General features: G+C 39.7%; 1 non-coding gene across 1 annotated transcript; it reads left to right on the forward strand.

The window, feature by feature from the left end:
- Nucleotides 1-12,155: 12,155 nt before the first annotated feature.
- LOC130953075 (small nucleolar RNA R71) lies at nucleotides 12,156-12,263 on the forward strand. The gene has a single exon (XR_009075253.1). It is a non-coding gene; the product is annotated as a small nucleolar RNA R71 (small nucleolar RNA).
- Nucleotides 12,264-22,367: the final 10,104 nt, after the last annotated feature.

Consider the following 22,367-nt stretch of genomic DNA (forward strand, 5'->3'; position numbering starts at 1 on the left):
ATGAATTCAATCAGCAGCTGGACTTTCTAACCCAGCAACTAGCCGAATTCAGGAAATACACAGGAAACAAGAATGGCTAACAGGAATATGGTACAATTAAAGCAAACAGAAAAGCAACTATCAAACAAATAGCAGAAGAATGCCAGCAGTTCAATTAAGAAGTGGAAAACATTAAACACTTCACTTCAAAACAGCAAAAGCCAAGAAATGAACAAATGGCTACTCAAAATCCCTCTGAGGACAATCAGAGCCCAGAGAGGAATAATGCTGGCGCTGAACGCCCAGCCCATGCTCATTCCTGGCGTTCAACGCCAGAAACAAGCATGATCCGGCGTTGAACGCCCAAAGGGAGCATGGTTCTGGCGTTCAGACGCCAGTAACAAAGGAGTGGCGTCTAACCCCCAGCTTCCACCCCTGGCATTCAAATGCCAGTGGGGGATCAGTCACATACAGTGCTGATAACACCCTTCTAAAAAGGCTTCCAACCCACTTTTGTAGGTAATAAAACCTGCAGCAACTAAGGTTGAGGAATACAAAGCCAAAATGCCTTATCCTCAAAAAACTCCGTCAAGCGAAACAGGATAAGCAATTTGCCCGCTTTGCAGACTATCTCAGGACTCTTGAAATAAAGATTTCCGTTTGCAGAAGCACTTGAGCAAATACCCTCTTATGCTAAAGTTCATGAAAGAGATCTTAAGTCATAAGAAGGATTGGAGGGAAACTGAAAAGGTTTACCTTACTGAAGATGCAGTGCAGTCATTCTGAAAAGCTTACCTGAGAAGCTTAAAGATCCTGGGAGCTTTATGATACCATGCACATTAGAGGGTACTTGTACCAAGCAAGCTCTATGTGCCTTGGGGCAAGTATCAACCTAATACCTGCATCTATTATCACAAAGCTTGGTTTGACTGAAGAGGTCAAACCAACCCGGATATGTCTCAACTTGCTGATGGCTCCATTAAATACCCATCAGGCGTAATTGAAGACATGATTGTCAAGGTTGGGCCATTTCGCCTTCCCTACTGACTTTGTGGTGCTGGAAATGGAGGAGCACAAGAGTGCAACTCTCATTCTAGGAAGACCTTTCCTAGCAACTGGCCGAACCCTCATTGACGTCCAAAAGGGGAAGAACCTTGAGAGTCATGAGGAGGAGTTCAAGTTGATGTTGTCAAGGCCATGCAACATCCAGACACCCCAAATGACTGCATGAGTGTTGATGTTATTGACTCTCTGGTAAGAGAGTCAAGATGGCTGAGAGTCTCGAATCAGAGCTAGAGACATCTTTAAAGATGTTCAGCCTGATCTGGAGGAATCAGAGAGAATAGAACCTCTGAAAATCCCTCAGGAAGAGGAGAAACCTCCCAACTTGAACTCAAACCATTACACCATCCCTGAATATGCATTTCTGGGAGAAAGTGATACCTTTCCTGTAATCATAAGCTCTACCTTAGAGCCACAGAAGAGGAAGCATTAAAAGTGCTAAGGACACACAAAGCAGCTCTTGGTGGTCCATCAGTGATCTTAAGGCATTAGCCCCCCAGATGCATGCACAATCTTACTGGAGGTGACGCCAGCCAGTGGTTCAACCACAAAGGCGGCTGAATCCAGCCATGAAGGAAGTAGTGCAGAAAGAGGTTACTAAGTTACTAGAGGCTGGGATTATTTATCCTATTTCTGATAGCCCCTGGGTAAGCCCTGTCCAAGTCGTCCCTAAGAAAGGTGGCATGACAGTGGTTCACAATGAAAAAAAATGACTGGTTCCTACAAGAACAGTTACAGGGTGGCGTATGTGTATTGATTACAGAAGGCTCAATACAGCCACCAGAAAAGGATCACTTTCCTTTACCATTCATAGACCAGATGCTAGAAGACTAGCAGGTCATGAATACTACTGCTTCCTGGATGGATATTCAGGTTATAATCAAATTGCAGTAGACCCCCAGGATCAAGAGAAAACGGCATTCACATGTCCATCTGGAGTATTTGCATACAGAAGGATGCCATTTGGCCTGTGCAATGCACCTGCAACCTTTCAGAGGTGCATGCTCTCAATTTTCTCTGATATGGTGGAAAAATTTCTAGAAGTCTTCATGGATGACTTTTCAGTGTTTGGAGACTCATTCAGCTCCTGCCTTAACCATCTAGCACTTGTTCTAAAGAGATGCCAAGAGACTAACCTGGTTTTAAACTGGGAGAAGTGTCACTTTATGGTTGACTGAAGGAATTGTCCTTGGGCACAAAATCTCGAACAAGGGAATAGAGGTGGATCAAGCTAAGGTAGAGGTAATTGAAAAATTACCACCACCAACCAATGTTAAGGCAATCAGAAGCTTTCTGGGGCATGCAGGATTCTATAGGAGGTTTATAAAGGATTTTTCAAAAATCGCCAAACCTCTAAGCAACCTGCTAGCTGCTGAGACGCCATTTATCTTTGATAAAGTGTCTGCAGCATTTGAGACTCTGAAAGCTAAATTGGTCTCAGCACCAATCATCTCTGCACCAAACTGGGCATTGCCATTTGAACTAATGTGTGATGCCATTGACCATGCCATTGGTGCAGTGTTGGGACAAAGGCATGACAAGCTTCTGCACGTCATTTACTATGCCAGTCGTGTTCTAAATGACGCCCAGAGAACTACACAACCACGGAAAAAGAGCTACTTGCAGTGGTTTACGCCATTGACAGTTTAGATCCTACTTAATAGATCAAAAGTGATTGTGTATACTAATCATGCTGCTCTTAAATATCTACTCACAAAGCAGGATTCAAAACCCAGACTTATAAGATGGTGTTGCTTCTGCAAGAGTTTGATATAGAAATAAGAGACAGAAAAGGGACAGAGAATCAGGTAGCAGACCACCTGTCCCGAATAGACCAGTAGAAGGGCGTCCCTCCCTTTCACTGAGATCTCTGAAACCTTTCCTGACGAGCAACTCTTTGCCATCCAGAAGTGCCATGGTTTGCAGACATTGCAAACTACAAGGCAGTAAGATTCATACCCAAAGAGTACAGTAGGCAACAAACAAAGAAATTGATCACAGATGCAAAGTACTATCTTTGGGATGAACCATATCTCTTCAAGAGATGTGCAGACGGAGTAATCCGTAGATGTGTGCCTAAAGAAGAAGCATAGAAGATCCTATGGCACTGCCATGGATCACAATATGGAGGACATTTTGGAAGTGAGCGAACAGCCACAAGAGTCCTCCAAAGTGGCTTCTACTGGCCTACTCTCTATAAAGATTCCCGAGTGTTTGTGCTTAATTGTGACAGTTGCCAAAGATCTGGTAATCTACCTCACAGTTATGCCATGCCTCAACAAGGGATCTTGGAGATTGAGTTGTTTGATGCATGGGGCATTGACTTCATGGGACCTTTTCTACCATCATACTCAAACACTTATATTCTGGTGGCAGTGGATTATGTATCCAAATGGGTGGAGGCTATTGCAACACCCACTAATGACACTAAAACAGTGTTAAAATTCCTCTAGAAATACATCTTCAGCAGATTTGGTACCCCTAGAGTATTAATCAGTGATGGGGGCACTCATTTCTTCAATAAACAGCTTTATTCTGCTTTGGTTCATTATGGAGTTAGCCACAGGGTAGCTACTCCATATCACCCACAGACCAATGAGCAAGCTGAAGTCTCAAATAGAGAACTCAAAAGAATCCTGGAATGGATTGTAATTAACCGTAGAAGGGATTGGGCAAGAAACTTGGATGATGCTCTGTGGGCATACAGAACAGCATTCAAGACCCCTATAGGGACCTCTCCATACCAGCTTGTATATGGAAAGGCATGTCACTTGCCAGTGGAACTGGAATAAGGCCTACTGGGCAACCAGATTCCTGAACCTTGATGCCAAGTTAGCTGGAGAAAAAAACGATTACTTCAGTTAAATGAGCTAGAGGAATTTAGACTCAATGCTTCGAGAATGCAAAAATTTACAAGGAGAAAGCAAAAAGATGGCATGATAAGAAATTGTCATCCAGAGTCTTTGAGCCAGGGCAGAAAGTTCTGCTATTTAATTCTAGGCTCAAATTATTCCCCGGGAAATTAAAATCCCGGTGGAGAGGTCCATATGTGATTACAAGTGTATCACCATATGGATACGTAGAGCTTCAGGATAATGACTCTACAAAAAGTTCATTGTTAATGGACAAAGAATTAAACATTATCTGAAAGTAACTTCGAGCAAGAATGCTCAAAACTGAGACTTGATTAGCTCAGTGGTAGTCCAGCTAAAGACAAAAGAAGCGCTTGCTGGAGGCAACCCAGCCATTTACAAAGTTTATTTACTAATTAAATAAATTTCCTCTTTTTTACAGGTATGTGTCTAAGTATCTTCAAAGGGTAAAAATAGCAATTGATTGAATTCACAGAGTTACAGGGAAATTTGGAAGCTCACTGGCGTGAAAAAGCCAGTAAGAAACATTTTGGGCGTTAAACGCCAGAAAGGAGCATCTTCTGGGTGTTGAACGCCAGAAAGAAGCACCTTCTGGGTGTTTAACGCCAGATTGTTAGCATCCTGGGCGTTCAGAAAAACGCCCAGTGAAAGAAGCATCAGCTGGGCGTTGAACGCCCAGGAGAAGCAGCATTTGGGCGTTAAACGCCCAAAACATGCATCGTTTGGGCGTTTAACGCCAGGATGGTGGGGAGGAGGTAAAATTCATTTTTCTTTACAATTTTTCTAAATTTTTATGTTTCAATTCATGATTTCTTGCATAAACATGTTTCAAAATGTCATCCTTCAAATCAAATTAGTTTTCTAAGAACCCTAATTTCTAAAATTCCTTTTTCAAAAATATCAAATATGTCTTAATCCATAAAGACAAATTGTTTTCCAATCCAATCCCACTTTTCTAAGTTTTTCAAAACTCAATTATCTTTTTTTAAAATCTTTTATTTTTTAAATTAAAAATTCAGATTTATCTTTTTAAATATCATTCATATCTTTCTCTTTAAACTATATCTTTGTTTTATCATATCTATCTTTTATAAATCATATCTTCTATCTTATCTTTTTATTTCGAAATTTCCCACCCCCTCCCTATATATTGAATTCGGTGCCCCTCTCATCATCCATGGCTCCAAAGCTCTAAAGTGAAAAAAACAACTCACCCCAAGAGGCAAGAAAGAAAATACTCCAAAGCCACTTTGGAATCAAGGGAAGTTCTTAACTAAAGAACATTCAGACCATTACTACAAAATAATGAGTCACAGATCAGTGATCCCGGAAGTCAAATTTGATCTGAAGAAAGATGAATATCCGGAGATCCAAGAGCAAATTCGAAACAGGAACTGGGAAATTCTAGCCAATCCTGAAACGAAAGTGGGAAGGAACATGGTTCAGGAGTTCTATGCTAATTTATGACAGACAGACAGGCAAAGAATAATTGGAGCTGCTCTCTATGACCATCGGACCTTAGTCAGAGGAAAGATTGTTCATACCCATCCTGACAAGATCAGGGAGATATTTAAGCTTCCTCAACTGAAAGATGACCCAGACTTCTTTAATAGGAGAATGATGAGGGTAAATAAAGGTCTGGACAAGATTCTAGAGGATATATGCACCCCTGAAGCCAGGTGGACCACCAGCACGACTGGCATCCCAAATCAACTCAAAAGAGAAGATCTAAAACCAGTAGCTAGAGGCTGGCTGGATTTCATTGGGCGTTCCATATTGCCCACCAGCAACCGTTCTGAAGTTACCATTAAAAGAGCAGTAATGATTTACTGCATCATGTTGGGAAAAGAAGTAGATCTCATGTGAACTATACAAAATAGCAAACAGGAATTCCAAGGATGCCAGATTGGCCTATCCAAGCTTAATTTCTATGCTCTACAAAGATGGCGGAATGAAGATGGGAATAACAGAGTATATCTCAGTTGAGAGGCCAATCACTAGAATATCAATGGACAGACAACAGCTGCAGGATGATTCAAACAAGAAGAGAGCACAGGAAGTCCTCCCAGAACTTCCTCAATTCGAATATTGGGAACATCTTGAGGCTTCTATTTCCAAATTGCAAGAAGCTATGGACCAAATAAAGGAAGAACAGAACAATCAAAGTAGTATGCTTTGCAAACTGCTTAAGGAACAAGAAGAGCAAGGGCGTGATCTTAGGGAGCTGAAGCGCCAAAAATTAATCCTTGAAAAGCACCCCACAGATTAGAGGAACATCTACTTCTCAAAACAACAGGTTGTTGGGTTCCAATTTTTAGCTTTATCTCTGTGATAGTGTTTTTATAGAAATTTACCTTAGGAGAGATATAGTAGTAGTAGTAGTAGTAGCAGTAGTAGTAATTAGTATATCTATTCTGGTTTTATTCCCAATTAAATTATAATTTATTTTTCTCATCATCATCAAGCATGAATAAAATAGTAGATAATTAGAATAAAGAAGTAATTTTTCTTTTTCGAGTTCTTAATAATAAAAATTATAATTAACTATGTGTGGTGGCAATACTTTTTGTTCTCTGAATGAATGCTTGAACAGTGCATAATTTGTATTTTGAATTTGATGAATATTGGCTCCTGAAAGAATGAGGATCACGAAAAATACTATTGATGATCTGAAAAATCATGAATTTGATTCTTGAAGCAAGAAAAAGCAGTAAAAAAAAAAGGATCCAAGGCTTTGAGCATCAGTGGATAGGAGGGCCCAAGAAAATAAAATCCAGGCCTAAGCGGCTAAATCAAGCTGTCCCTAACCATGTGCTTGTGGCATGAAGGTTGGTACACGAAATTGTGATCAATACTTTTCCAAACATAAACAATCCCTAGTAATGGCTCCAAAGACTTGGTGCTCAATACCATGGCATAAACACAACTTCGCACAACTAACCAGCAAGTGCACTGGGTCGTCCAAGTAATAAACCTTACGCGAGTAAGGGTCGATCCCACGGAGATTGGTGGTATGAAGCAAGTTATGGTCATCTTGTAAATCTCAGTCAGGCAGACTCAAATGGGTATGGTGATAAACGAATAAAGCATAAAGATAAAGATAGAGATACTTATGTATATCATTGGTGTAAGAGCTTCAGACAAGCGTATGAAGATGCCTTCCCTTCCGTCTCTCTGCTTTCCTACTGCCTTCATCCAATCCTTCTTACTCCTTTCCATGGCAAGCTTGTGTAGGGTTTCACTGTTGTCAGCAGCTACCTCCCATCCTCTCAGTGAAAATACGTCCCTGATGCTCTGTCACAGCATAGGCTAATCATCTGTCGGTTCTCGTTCAGGCCGGAATAATATCCATTGATACTTTTGCGTCTGTCACTAACGCCCTAGCCTGCTAGGAGTTTGAAGCACGTCACAGTCATTCAATCATTGAATCCTACTCAGAATACCACAGACAAGGTGAGACCTTCCGGATTCTCTTGAATGCCGCCATCAGTTCTTGCCTATACCACGAAGACTCTGATCTCACGGAATGGCTGGCTCGTTTGTCAGGCGAGCACTCGGTTGTCAGGCGATCAACCATGCATCGTGCAATCAGAAATCCAAGAGATATTCACTAAGCCTCGAATGCTTGTAGAACAAGAGTGGTTGTCAGTCACTTTGTTCATGGGTGAGAATGATGATGGGCGTCAATCATCACCTTCATCAAGTTGAAGAACAAGTGATATCTTGGACAAAGAACAAGCGGAATTGAATAGAAGAACAATAGTAATTGCATTAATACTCGAGGTACAGCAGAGCTCCACACCTTAATCTATGGTGTGTAGAAACTCCACCGTTGAAAATACATAAGAACAAGGTCTAGGCATGGCCGAATGGCCAGCCTCCCAAAGAGGGTTCAATCATAAAAACATGATCAAAAGATAGATCCAAATACAATAGTAAAAGGTCCTACTTATAGAAAACTAGTAGCCTAAGGTGTACAAAGATGAGTAAATGACATAAAAATCCACTTCCGGGCCCACTTGGTGTGTGCTTGGGCTGAGCAATGAAGCATTTTCGTGTAGAGACTCTCCTTGGAGTTAAACGCCAGCTTTTATGCCAGTTTGGGCGTTTAACTCCCAATTAGGTGCCAGTTCCGGCGTTTAACGCTGGAATTTCTTGAGGTGACTTTGAACACCGGTTTGGGCCATCAAATCTTGGGCAAAGTATGGACTATCATATATTGCTGGAAAGCCCAGGATGTCTACTTTCCAACGCCGTTGAGAGCGCGCCAATTGGGCTTCTGTAGCTCCAGAAAATCCACTTCGAGTGCAGGGAGGTCAGAATCCAACAGCATCTGCAGTCCTTTTGAGTCTCTGGATCAGATTTTTGCTCAGGTCCCTCAATTTCAGCCAGAAAATACCTGAAATCACAGAAAAACACACAAACTCATAGTAAAGTCCAGAAAAGTGAATTTTAACTAAAAACTAATAAAAATATAATAAAAACTCAACTAAAACTACCAAAAACACACTAAAAACAATGCCAAAAAGCGTACAAATTATCCGCTCATCACAACACCAAACTTAAATTGTTGCTTGTCCTCAAGCAACTGAAAATCAAATAAGATAAAAAGAAGAGAATATACTATAGACTCCAAATTATCAATGAAACTTAGCTCCAAATTAGATGAGCGGGACTAGTAGCTTTTTACCTCCGAACAGTTTTGGCATCTCACTTCATCCTTTGAAATTCAGAATGATTGGCTTCTTTAGGAACTCAGAATCCAGATAGTGTTATTGATTCTCCTAGTTAAGTATGATGATTCTTGAACACAGCTACTTTATGAGTCTTGGCCGTGGCCCAAAGCACTCTGTCTTCCAGTATTACCACCGGATACATACATGCCACAGACACATAATTGGGTGAACCTTTTCAGATTGTGACTCAGCTTTGCTAAAGTCCCCAATTAGAGGTGTCCAGGGTTCTTAAGCACACTCTTATTGCCTTGGATCACAACTTTATTTCTTTCTTTTTCTTTCTTTTTCTCTTTCTCCCTTTTTTTTGTTTTTCTCCTTCTTTTTTCCTTTTTTTTGTTTTTTTTTTGTATTCACTGCTTTTTCTTGCTTCAAGAATCATTTTTATGATTTTTCAGATCCTCAGTAACATGTCTCCTTTTTCATCATTCTTTCAAGAGCCAACAATTTTAACATTCATGAACCACAAATTCAAAAGACATATGCACTGTTTAAGCATACATTCAGAAAACAACAAGTATTGTCACCACATCAAACTAATTAAGCTAGTTTTAAAGATGAATTTTGAAATCCTGTACTTCTTGTTCTTTTGTGATAAAAACAGTTTTCTTTTAAGAAAGAAGGTGATGGATTCATATTCATAGCTTTAAGGCATAGACACTAAGACACTAATGATCATAAGACACAAACATGGATAAACATAAAGCACTAAAATTCGAAAAACAGAAAAAATAAAGAACAAGGAGATTAAAGAACGGGTCCACCTTAGTGATGGCGGCTCTTTCTTTCTCTTGAAGATCCTATGGAGTGCTTGAGCTCCTCAATGTCTCTTCCTTGTCTTTGTTGCTCCTCTCTCATGATCCTTTGATCTTCTCCAATTTCATGGAGGAGAATGGAGTGTTCTTGGTGCTCCACCCTTAGTTGTCCCATGTTGGAACTCAATTTTCCTAGGGAGGTGTTAATTTGCTCCCAGTAGTCTTGTGGAGGAAAGTGCATCCCTTGAGGTATCTCAGGGATTTCTTGATGAGAGGGGTCTCTTGTTTGCTCCATCTTCTTCTTAGTGATGGGCTTGAGGTCATGCCTTCTCAGTTGAACCGGCTTTGGATGCCATAAATGGTTATGGAAAAACAAAAAGCAATGCTTTTACCACACCAAACTTAAAAGGTTTGCTCGTCCTCGAGCAAAAGAAGAAAGAAGATAGTAGAAGAAGAAGAAATGGAGGAGAAGGGAATGGCTTTGTGTTTGGCCAAAGAGGTGGGGTTTTGTGAAGGATGGATGTGAGTGGTGAAGAGAAAGAGATGTTGAGGTGATTGGTGAATGGGTGAAGAAGAAGAGAGAGAGTGGCGGGGTTGATGGGGATCCTGTGGGGTTCACAGATCCTGAGGTGTCAAGGAAAAGTCATCCCTGCACCAAATGGCATCAAAAATCACGTTTTGAGCCAATTCTGGCGTTAAACGCCGGGCTGGTGCCCATTTCTGGCGTTTAACGCCAGGTTCTTGCCCTTTCCTGGCGTTTAACGCCAGTCTGGTGCCCCTTTCTGGCGTTAAACGCCCAGAATGGTGCCAGACTGGGCGTTAAACGCCCAACTGCTAGCCTCACTGGCGTTTAAACGCCAGTGAGTTCTTCCTCCAGGGTGTGCTGTTTTTCTTCCTGTTTTTCATTCTATTTTTGCTTTTTCAATTATTTTTGTGACTTCTCATGATCATCAACCTACAAAATAACAAAAAATAACAAAGGAAAATATATAAAATATAACATTGGGTTGCCTCCCAACAAGCGCTTCTTTAATGTCAGTAGCTTGACAGAGGGCTCTCAATGAGCCTCACAGATACTCAGAGCAATGTTGGAACCTCCCAACACCAAACTTAGAGTTTGAATGTGGGGGTTCAACACCAAACTTAGAGTTTGGTTGTGGCCTCCCAACACCAAACTTAGAGTTTGACTGTGGGGGCTCTGTTTGTCTCTGATTTGAGAGAAGCTCTTCATGCTTCTTCTCCATGGTGACAGAGGGATATCCTTGAGCCTTAAACACAAAGGATTCTTCATTCACTTGAATGATCATTTCACCTCTATCAACATCAATCACAGCTTTTGCTGTGGCCAGGAAAGGTCTGCCAAGGATGATGGTTTCATCCATGCACTTCCCAGTCTCTAGGACTATGAAATCAGTAGGGATGTAATGGTTTTCAATCTTCACCAAAACATCCTCTACAAGTCCATGAGCTTGTTTTCTTGAGTTGTCTGCCATCTCTAGTGAGATTCTTGCAGCTTGTACCTCAAAGATCCCTAGCTTCTCCATTACAGAGAGAGGCATGAGGTTTACACTTGACCCTAAGTCACACAGAGCCTTCTTGAAGGTCATGGTGCCTATGGTACAAGGTATTGAAAACTTCCCAGGATCTTGTCTCTTTTGAGGTAATTTCTGCCTAGACAAGTCATCCAGCTCTTTGGTGAGCAAAGGAGATTCATCCTCCCAAGTTTCATTTCCAAATAACTTGTCATTTAGCTTCATGATTGCTCCAAGGTATTTAGCAACTTGCTCTTCAGTGACATACTCATCCTCTTCAGAGGAAGAATACTCATCAGAGCTCATGAAAGGCAGAAGTAAGTCCAATGGAATCTCTATGGTCTCATTTTGAGCCTCAGATTCCCATGGTTCCTCATTTGGGAACTCATTGGAGGTCAGTGCACGCCCATTGAGGCCTTCCTCAGTGGCATCCACTTCCTCTCTTTCCTCTCCAAATTCGGCCATGTTTATGGCTTTGCACTCTCCTTTTGGATTTTCTTTTGTATTGCTTGGGAGAGTACTTGGAGGGAGTTCAGTAACTTTCTTGCTCAGCTGTCCCACTTGTGCCTCCAAATTTCTAATGGAGGACCTTGTTTCATTCATGAAACTTTGAGTGGTTTTGATTAGATCAGAGACCATGGTTGCTAAGTCAGAGGGGTTCTGCTTAGCATTCTCTGTCTGTTGCTGAGAAGATGATGGAAAAGGCTTGCCATTGCTAAACCTGTTTCTTCCACCATTGTTGTTGAAACCTTGTTGAGGTCTCTCTTGATTCTTCTATGAGAAATTTGGGTGATTTCTCCATGAAGAATTATAGGTGTTTCCATTGGAATCTCCTAGGTAATTCACCTCTTCCATTGAAGGGTTCTCAGGATCATAAGCTTCTTCCTCAGATGAAGCATCCTTAGTACTGTTTGGTGTATTTTGCATTCCAGACAGACTTTGAGAAATCAAATTGACTTGTTGAGTCAATATTTTATTCTGAGCCAAAATGGCGTTCAGAGTGTCAATCTCAAGAACTCCTTTCTTCTGATTAGTCCCATTGTTCACAGGATTCCTTTCAGAAGTGTACATGAATTGGTTATTTGCAACCATTTCAATTAGCTCTTGAGCCTCTGTAGGCGTCTTCTTCAGATGAAGAGATCCTCCAGCAGAGCTATCCAAAGACATCTTGGATAGTTCAGAGAGACCATCATAGAAGATACCTATGATGCTCCATTCAGAAAGCATGTCTGAAGGACACTTTCTGATTAATTGTTTGTATCTTTCCCAAGCTTCATAGAGGGATTCTCCATCCTTCTGTCTGAAGGTTTGGACTTCCACTCTAAGCTTACTCCATTTTTGAGGTGGAAAGAACTTTGCCAAGAAGGCATTGACTAGCTTTTTCCAAGAGTCCAGGCTATCTTTAGGTTGTGAGTCCAACCATATTCTAGCTCTATCTCTTACAGCAAAAGGGAATAGCATCAGTCTATAGACCTCAGGGTCTACCCCATTAGTCTTGACTGTGTCACAGATTTGCAAGAACTCAGCTAAAAACTGATGAGGATCTTCCATTGGAAGTCCATGGAATTTGTAATTCTGTTGCATTAGAGAAATTAATTGAGGCTTAAGCTCAAAGTTGTTTGCTCCAATGGCAGGGATAGAGATGCTTCTCCCATAGAAGTTGGGAGTAGGTGCAGTAAAGTCACCCAGCACCTTCCTTGCATTGTTGGCATTGTTGTTTTCGGCTGCCATGTGTTCTTCTTCTTTGAAGAATTCGGTCAGGTCCTCTAAAGAGAGTTGTGCTTTGGCTTCTCTTAGCTTTCTCTTCAAGGTCCTTTCAGGTTCAGGATCTGCCTCAACAAGAATACCTTTGTCTTTGCTCCTGCTCATAAGAAAGAGAAGAGAAAAAGAAAATATGGAATCCTCTATGTCACAGTATAGAGATTCCTTGAGGTGTCAGAGGAAAAGAAAAGTAGAAGACAGAAGTAGAAAATTCGAACTTATTAAAGAAGATGGAGTTCGAATTTTGCATTAAGGGATAGTGTTAGTCCATAAATAGAAGGATGTGAGAAGAAGGGAAGTAATTTTCGAAAATTAAGTAAAAGATTTTGAAAACATTTTTGAAAAACACTAATTGATTTTCGAAAATAAGAGTGGAAAAGAAATCAAGTGATTTTTGAAAAAGATTTTGAAATTAGAAATTAAAAAGATTTGATTGAAAACTTATTTTGAAAAAGATGTGATTGAAAAGATATGATTTGAAAACAATTTGAAAAGATATGATTTTAAAAATTTATGACTTGCCTAACAAGAAAAGATATGGTTCAAACATAAAACCTTCCTCAACAGAAAAGGCAAAAAATGTTCAATCAAATCATTAATTGTTAGTAAGTATCTTTGAAAAAGAAAAGAAATTGATTTTGAAAACATTTGATTGAAAAGATATGATTTGAAAAAGATTTGATTTTGAAAAACTTGAAAAAAATTGATTTGAAAACAAAATTCTCCCCCTTGTGCCATCCTGGCGTTAAACGCCCAGAATGGTGCACATTCTGGCGTTTAACGCCCAAACTACTACCCTTTTGGGCGTTAAACGCCCAGCCAGGCACCCTGGCTGGCGTTTAAACGCCAGTCTGTCTTCTTCACTGGGCATTTTCGAATGCTCAACTTTTTCTGTGTGATTCCTCTGCAGTATGTTCTGAATCCTCAATTCTCTGTATTATTGACTTGAAAAGACACAAATTAAAAATATTTTTGGATTTTTAATAATGAGGAACAATCAAAATGCAACTAAATAACAATGCATGCAAGACACCAAACTTAGCAGTTTGTATACTACTGACACTAACAAGATGAGAATGCATATGAGAGACAACAAAACACTCAAGTCAATAGAATTCAAAGATCAAAACAAGGAAATCATCAAGAACAACTTGAAGATTAGTGAAGACACATGCATAAATTCGAAAAATGCAAGAAAAAGCAGAAACATGCAATTGACACCAAACTTAAGATGAGACACTAGACTCAAACAAGAAATATTTTTGGATTTTATGATTTTGTACTTTTTTTTTTGGATTTTTCGAAAATTAAGTGGAAGAAGAAAATAAAGGTATCAAAATTCTTAATGAGAATTCCAGGAATCATGCAATGTTAGTCTAAAGCTTTAGTCTAAAGGAATTAGACATAGCTAGCTAAGCTTCAGCAGGACATTGCATTCAAGAGCTAAATTGATGATGATCAATCAGCTTTGGTGATGATAAGAACATCACCTTGAAACACTAGAATTCATTCTTAAGAACTCTGAAAAAAAATACCTAATCTAAGCAACAAGATGAACCGTCAGTTGTCCATACACAAGAACAATCCCCGGCAACGGCGCCAAAAACTTGGTGCACGAAATTGTGATCAATACTTTTCCAAACATAAACAATCCCTAGTAATGGCTCCAAAGACTTGGTGCTCAATACCATGGCATAAACACAACTTCGCACAACTAACCAGCAAGTGCACTGGGTCGTCCAAGTAATAAACCTTACGCGAGTAAGGGTCGATCCCACGGAGATTGGTGGTATGAAGCAAGCTATGGTCATCTTGTAAATCTCAGTCAGGCAGACTCAAATGGGTATGGTGATAAACGAATAAAGCATAAAGATAAAGATAGAGATACTTATGTATATCATTGGTGTAAGAGCTTCAGACAAGCGTATGAAGATGCCTTCCCTTCCGTCTCTCTGCTTTCCTACTGCCTTCATCCAATCCTTCTTACTCCTTTCCATGGCAAGCTTGTGTAGGGTTTCACTGTTGTCAGCAGCTACCTCCCATCCTCTCAGTGAAAATACGTCCCTGATGCTCTGTCACAGCATAGGCTAATCATCTGTCGGTTCTCGTTCAGGCCGGAATAATATCCATTGATACTTTTGCGTCTGTCACTAACGCCCTAGCCTGCTAGGAGTTTGAAGTACGTCACAGTCATTCAATCATTGAATCCTACTCAGAATACCACAGACAAGGTGAGACCTTCCGGATTCTCTTGAATGCCGGTATCAGTTCTTGCCTATACCACGAAGACTCTGATCTCACGGAATGGCTGGCTCGTTTGTCAGGCGAGCACTCGGTTGTCAGGCGATCAACCATGCATCGTGCAATCAGAAATCCAAGAGATATTCACTAAGCCTCGAATGCTTGTAGAACAAGAGTGGTTGTCAGTCACTTTGTTCATGGGTGAGAATGATGATGGGCGTCAATCATCACCTTCATCAAGTTGAAGAACAAGTGATATCTTGGACAAAGAACAAGCGGAATTGAATAGAAGAACAATAGTAATTGCATTAATACTCGAGGTACAGCAGAGCTCCACACCTTAATCTATGGTGTGTAGAAACTCCACCGTTGAAAATACATAAGAACAAGGTCTAGGCATGGCCGAATGGCCAGCCTCCCAAAGAGGGTTCAATCATAAAAACATGATCAAAAGATAGATCCAAATACAATAGTAAAAGGTCCTACTTATAGAAAACTAGTAGCCTAAGGTGTACAAAGATGAGTAAATGACATAAAAATCCACTTCCGGGCCCACTTGGTGTGTGCTTGGGCTGAGCAATGAAGCATTTTCGTGTAGAGACTCTCCTTGGAGTTAAACGCCAGCTTTTATGCCAGTTTGGGCGTTTAACTCCCAATTAGGTGCCAGTTCCGGCGTTTAACGCTGGAATTTCTTGAGGTGACTTTGAACGCCGGTTTGGGCCATCAAATCTTGGGCAAAGTATGGACTATTATATATTTCTGGAAAGCCCAGGATGTCTACTTTCCAACGCCGTTGAGAGCGCGCCAATTGGGCTTCTGTAGCTCCAGAAAATCCACTTCGAGTGCAGGGAGGTCAGAATCCAACAGCATCTGCAGTCCTTTTGAGTCTCTGGATCAGATTTTTGCTCAGGTCCCTCAATTTCAGCCAGAAAATACCTGAAATCACAGAAAAACACACAAACTCATAGTAAAGTCCAGAAAAGTGAATTTTAACTAAAAACTAATAAAAATATAATAAAAACTCAACTAAAACTACCAAAAACACACTAAAAACAATGCCAAAAAGCGTACAAATTATCCGCTCATCAAAGGTCCAAGTGAAAAGCTTGAGACTGAGTGGTTAAAGTCATGATCCAAAGCAAAAGAATGTGCTTAAGAGCTCTGGACACCTCTAACTGGGGACTTTAGCAAAGCTGAGTCACAATCTGAAAAGGTTCACCCAGTTATGTGTCTGTGGCATTTATGTATCCGGTGGTAATACTGGAAAATAAAGTGCTTAGGGCCACGGCCAAGACTCATAAAATAACTGTGTTCAAGAATCAACACACTACACTAGGAGAATCAATAGTAGTATCTGAATTCTGAGTTCCTAAGGATGCCAATCATTCTGAATTTCAAAGGATAAAGGGGGATGCCAAAACTGTTCAGAAACAAAAAGCTACAAGTCCCGCTCATCTATAAGAATCTGAGCTCCATTCAAAACTCTTAAATATTGTTACTTCTTAAATTCTTTTCATCCTATTTCATTTATCTAGTTGCTTGAGGACAAGCAACAGTTTAAGTTTGGTGTTGTGATGAGCGGATATTTTATACGCTTTTTGGGGGTAATTTCATGTAGATTTTAGCATGTTTTAATTAGTTTTTAGTTAAATATTATTAGTTTTTAGGCAAAAATCATATTTCTGGACTTTGCTATGAGTTTGTGTGTTTTTCTGTGATTTCAGGTATTTTCTGGCTGAAATTGAGGGAGCTGAGCAAAAATCTGAGTTAGGCTGAAAAAGGACTGCTGATGTTGTTGGATCCTGACCTCCCTGCACTCGAAATGGATTTTCTGGAGCTATAAAAGTCCAATTGGCGCGCTCTCAACGGCGTTGAAAAGTAGACATCCAGGGCTTTCCAGCAATATATAATAGTTCATACTTTGCGCTAAGATAGACGACGTAACTTGGCGTTGAACGCCAAGTACATGCTGCTGTCTGGAGTTAAACGCCAGAAACACGTCATGATCCGGAGTTGAACGCCCAAAACACGTTATAACTTGGAGTTCAACTCCAAGAAAAGCCTCAGCTCGTGGATAGCTTTAGTCTCAGTCCCAGCACACACCAAGTGGGCCCCAGAAGTGGATTTATGCACCAATTATCTTAGTTTACTCATTTTCTGTAAACCTAGGTTACTAGTTTACTATTTAAACAACTTTTAGAAACTTATTTTGTATCTCATGACATTTTCAGATCTGAATTTTATACACTTTGACGGCATGAGTCTATAAACTCCATTGTTGGGGGTGAGGAGCTCTGCAGCGTCTCGATGAATTAATGCAATTGTTTCTATTTTGACTCAAACGTATGTATGGTCCGATCTAAGATGTTTATTCGCGCTTAATTATGAAGGAGGTGATGATCCGTGACACTCATCACCTCCCTCCATCCATGAACGTGTGCCTGACAAACACCTCCGTTCTACATCAGACTGAATGAGCTTCTCTTAGATTCCTTAATCAGAATCTCCGCGGTATAAGCTAGAATTGATGGCGGCCACTCTTGAGAATCCGGAAGGTCTAAACCTTGTCTGTGGTATTCCGAGTAGGATTCAAGGATTGAATGGCTGTGACGCGCTTCAAACTCGCGATTGCTGGGCGTGATGACAAACGCAAAAGGATCAATGGATCCTATTCCAACATGATTGAGAACCAACAGCTGATTAGCCGTGCTGTGACAGAGCACCTGGACCGTTTTCACTGAGAGGATGGGAGGTAGCCACTGACAATGGTGACACCCTACATACAGCTTGCCGTAGACGTGCTTTACAAACAATTGAGTTGAATATTACATTGCAGAAATTCAGAGGACAAAGCATCTCCAAAACTCCAACATATTTCTCATTACTGCACAACAAGTAACGATTTTATTCTCTTTTATTTTTCCAATCTAATAATTCCAACTGATAATTTTAATTAATATCCTGACTAAGATTAATAAAATAAACATAGCTTGCTTCAAACCAATAATCTCCGTGGGATCGACCCTTACTCACGTAAGGTATTACTTGGACGACCTAGTGCACTTGCTGGTTAGTTGTACGGATTGCAAATTCGTGCACCAGGCTTCACTCCACAAAAGCTTACTATGATCCTTCACCAATGTAAGATTCATTATCTGAAGTTATTTCTTTGTTAAATTTTCCTTAAACTTGATGTAATTACTCTAATTTTACTGAATAATGTTTATTTTGTCCTTAGAATGCCATATGTAAATTTGGCAAGTGAAAATGATGTTGTGTTTTTAACACAGGCAAGTAATTTGAGCAGTGTAAATCAACCAATTGGTAAAATGTAATTCTTTTTTTCTTACGATTTCTTTTAGGAAAAGTATAGAGAGACAATGAGAATACTAAATAATGTGAACAATAGATATGTCGGATGTTCAATTCAATAGGTATGCAGATGATTATGTTGATTACTTTTAATTAGATGGTTATTTCTTTTGATTTGATTTACTCATGCACAGCTAATAATGACTGGATGTTTAATTCACTAGGTGTGCGGATGGTTATCCTAATGTTATAGTTTAGGAGGTAATTTGGGGGTGGAGTATTTTTTTACTTTATTGGGTCAATTCTAGAACCCATTGTTCAAATTGTTTATAAAAGTTATTATCTACCTACAAAATCGTTTCTTTTATTCTTGTGCTATCATATTCCGCTTTTGATTTCATATATCTTTTAGAAAAAAATTCTTTTAAGATTTTATTCAAGAAAAAAAAACTACAACTATGTAAATTCCCATACAACCGAAGTTGTGTTTTTATTAAATGCTTGTGGTGTAGTTGTGATGTGATTTTGGTGTATTTCAGGTTCATGAAACAAGAAGAATCATTGAATGAACTAGTTCATTTTCAAGAAGGAATAATAAATGATAATCCTAAAAGACAAATAATTGTAATTCAAAAACAAACTCTTTTTTAATCACCACTAGACATTTGAGTTTTCTAACTCACTTTCAATATTCTATTTCATTGAGTTAACCATTTGCTCCTGAATGTTTATGCCATATTAACTTTTTTTATTTTTCTTTTTCTTAGAGTTCTACTTCAAGTATTTGCTCCTGCTTCAAACCCTTTCTAAACTCAACAAACTGCTGCAACATCACCCGGAGAGGAAGATATAAAAGAAGAAATTATTAATGCGTAAGTATTACTTAAATTTCTTTCTAATAGTTTCAGTGTATTTGGTTTGTATTTCAATGTATTTCTTGTTATTTGAGGTGCGTTTGGTATTGTTGTCCTCTTTTTGTTGTAACTAAGCAAAAGGATATTAATTTTGTCCATTTTGAGGGACTTTGTTGATGCATTTGTTGTAACTAGCCTATAGAAATTTGTTGTAGTACTTCTGCTGTCATTTTATACTTATTTTATTGAGTTGCATATCTTTTTAAATTTTTGTATATTTGGTTTGTATTTCTGTGTATTTCATGTGAATTGAAGTGCACTTAACTTAATTGTATTAACTAATTTTTTTTGTAATCCTGAAGTTTCCCACAACCTCAACAAGCTACTGCAAAGCCTTCAACAAAGGAATTAATCGAAGAAGAACCTCAACAACCACAATAAGAATCTCATGAAGAATGTAAGACCCAGAATATTTGAAAAGTCTTTCTATGAGCAAGTCTCAAATCATATAGTTATTTGTAGCCTTAATTTCAGAAATTATTTTATTAAAGATAATTAAGGGAAGTTTTGATTTATTGAATTTGAGATGAGTTATGATTATTATCCAATTTTATAATTATTGGATTATTTTCTATATTTGAATTATAAAGTTGATAGTTATGAAATAATAAGGATTTTTGTATGATTTGGATTAGATAAGTAACATTTTAAATATTACTATTGCTATTTTGAAAAAATAAAGAAATTAAGTATATTATTTCTAATTATTTGATTTGGGCATTTTGTTGAAAATAATTTGTAAAAGTGATGAGTAAATAGTATTTTTCTATATACAAATAGTGTTGGATTTAAATTGGATTTCAATTACTATATTATCCCTATTTTAAGTAAAATTACTAAAATGCCCTTAACCCTAATTTTTGAAAAATGAAACCCTTCCCTAACCTAACTCCATCAGCCGCTGGTTCCTCTTCCCCTTCACCAAATCAATGCACGGCTTCTCTTGAACCCAACAGCAACACCCCTCTCCCCTTTCTCAAATCGAATCACCGCCACGCTCCCCATTTCCTAGCTCAGCACCGTTCCTCCCCCTCATGCACCCCCAGCCGCACCTCTCATCACATGGCACACATTGCCTTCCCTAACACCCACGAAGAAGGAAGAAACAGACCAGTGAGGGAGAGGGCCGCGTCGCCAGTGTCACTTGGTTCGTGGAGCCGTCACCTCTGCTCGTCAATGCCGTTCAGAAGAGAAGGGAGGACGCGCGCGCGCAAGGGAAGAAGGAGCCGCCTAGCTCGCTGCCGCCACGCTGCTCGGGTCCGTCGAACCCTCCCTGCTGCCGTCGTTCATGTCGCGACCAGAGGGGAGCGAGAGACCAAGAGGGAGGCGTCGTGCAAAGAGGGAGCTCGCGGTGAAGAGAGAGGGGCGCTACCTTGCGCGCCGCCGTCGCACCTGCAGACCGCCGCTGCTACCACGAGCTCGCCATTGCCAGAGCTGGATAATCGTCCTTGCCAGCTGCGAAGAGAAGCGAGGTGAAACCCCCTCCGTGTCTGCTGCTTCGGTCTGCTGCGAGAGGTCTTGGCGCCGCCGGAGCTTCTATTGCCGTCAGAAGCTGCCGTCATCCAGCCAGCTGCTACAGTGGTCGTCGCCTGTCGTGAATGGTTACCAGAGAAGTGGTTGTGGCTGCTGGAACCACACCGGAGCTTCTGGTCGTTTCCGCCGCTTGAGACACTGCTGCTGTCGCCGAAAAATTTTGCCGGTAAGCGCTTTAAGTTTGATTTCAGTTCTTTTGGAATTTCGAGAAGGTTTTGATGCTGCGTAGTTTTTATAGTTGATCCACCGGAGCTTCTGGCCGCCGCCGGAGCTGTGCCGGGGCCGGTTCGAAACCGCAGCTGCTTCGTGTTGTTATTCCGGTAAGAAATTATGTTTCGAAAGCTCTACGTTAGTGTCCCGTACGTGTATTAAAGCCTTTATGGTATTAATGTTCCTAGAGTTAGTAACTGAGGTTGCTTGTTGTAATTTAAAGCTGTTTATGCTGCTGCGAAAATGTGTGGGGCTATGCTTTGAAGCTGCCTTTGATTTTGAGTTGAGGCGAAAAGAACTTATGAGGCGCTTGGATTATGAAATTGCGCTTTGAGGTAGGGGCGCTTTCCAAAAACTGTGTTTTATGTATTGAAATTATTACATATGGATACTGATGTGAGATATTGTGTATTTAGTGATTGTATCTGCCCTATGTATTGTTTGATTGACTCGAATGATTATGGATGTTTGTTTGGCTGAATTGTTGTGCGGCTTTGTGAAATGTAATCTTTTGAAGTTGATTCTTTAAAGATTTGAAATGAGTGTAATCCATTGAGGATTGGTTTGAATTGAGTCAATTATTTTGATGATGTGAAAGATAGAATACTCTTGAAATTCAACCTGGGTTGCTTTAATTGATTTGGTTTTGATAAATGATTTGTTGCTGAACCGATTCTTTTAAACTTTGGAAATGAGTTAAATCGGTTGATATTGAGTTGAATTTGAAATAGTTTCCTTGAGATATGCCACTGAGGTGACTGTTGGATTTAGCTTGATTTTGAATTGATTTATGGTTTTGAGCTGTTGAAAAGGAATGAGAAACGGTTTAGTTGGGACCCAAACCGGGTGGCAAAAGTCCAAGTTTTAGGGGAGATGCTGCCGGAATTTCTATAAAATCCGAGTCTTTATTGACATATTGTCTGGAAAAATGATGAGTTAAAGACTTCAACTATCATATTTGAATTATCAAGAAAGGGATGATTCATGCTTTTGAAATGAGTTATTAAAGAGTAAATTGTGATTTAGTCTTGTTTTTTAAGAAAGGCATGATATCTCTTTCAGGAGAAAGTTATTTAGATGAAACCTTTGTTTTAAAGCTGTTTTAAATGTGACAAGGGTATTGTCTTTGAATTTGACTTGGGGGTCTCAATCAGAAGAGTTTCAATGACTTTGAAAGAACCTAAATGTTTATTGACAAGTTTCATTTTGAAATGTTTTGAGAAAGGTTTTAAGTACTCTTTGAATTCTGAATTCTTGCAAGACTAAAGCAATTTTGAACCGTTGAAACGTTCTAGAATTTATCATGGGGTTGAAGTTGGTTTTGCCTAAGTAAAGGAAACGGATTTTGAAAAGAGTGAATGATTATATGACTCGGTTTGGCTTAGATCCTATATTATTACTCAAATCAGGAAGCCAAGGTTTTTAATGAATTTAAATGAACTTGGCGAAATGAGTTATGTTA

This window comes from Arachis stenosperma, chromosome 1 (assembly GCF_014773155.1).
Source record: "Arachis stenosperma cultivar V10309 chromosome 1, arast.V10309.gnm1.PFL2, whole genome shotgun sequence".
Classification (NCBI taxonomy): Eukaryota; Viridiplantae; Streptophyta; class Magnoliopsida; order Fabales; family Fabaceae; genus Arachis; species Arachis stenosperma.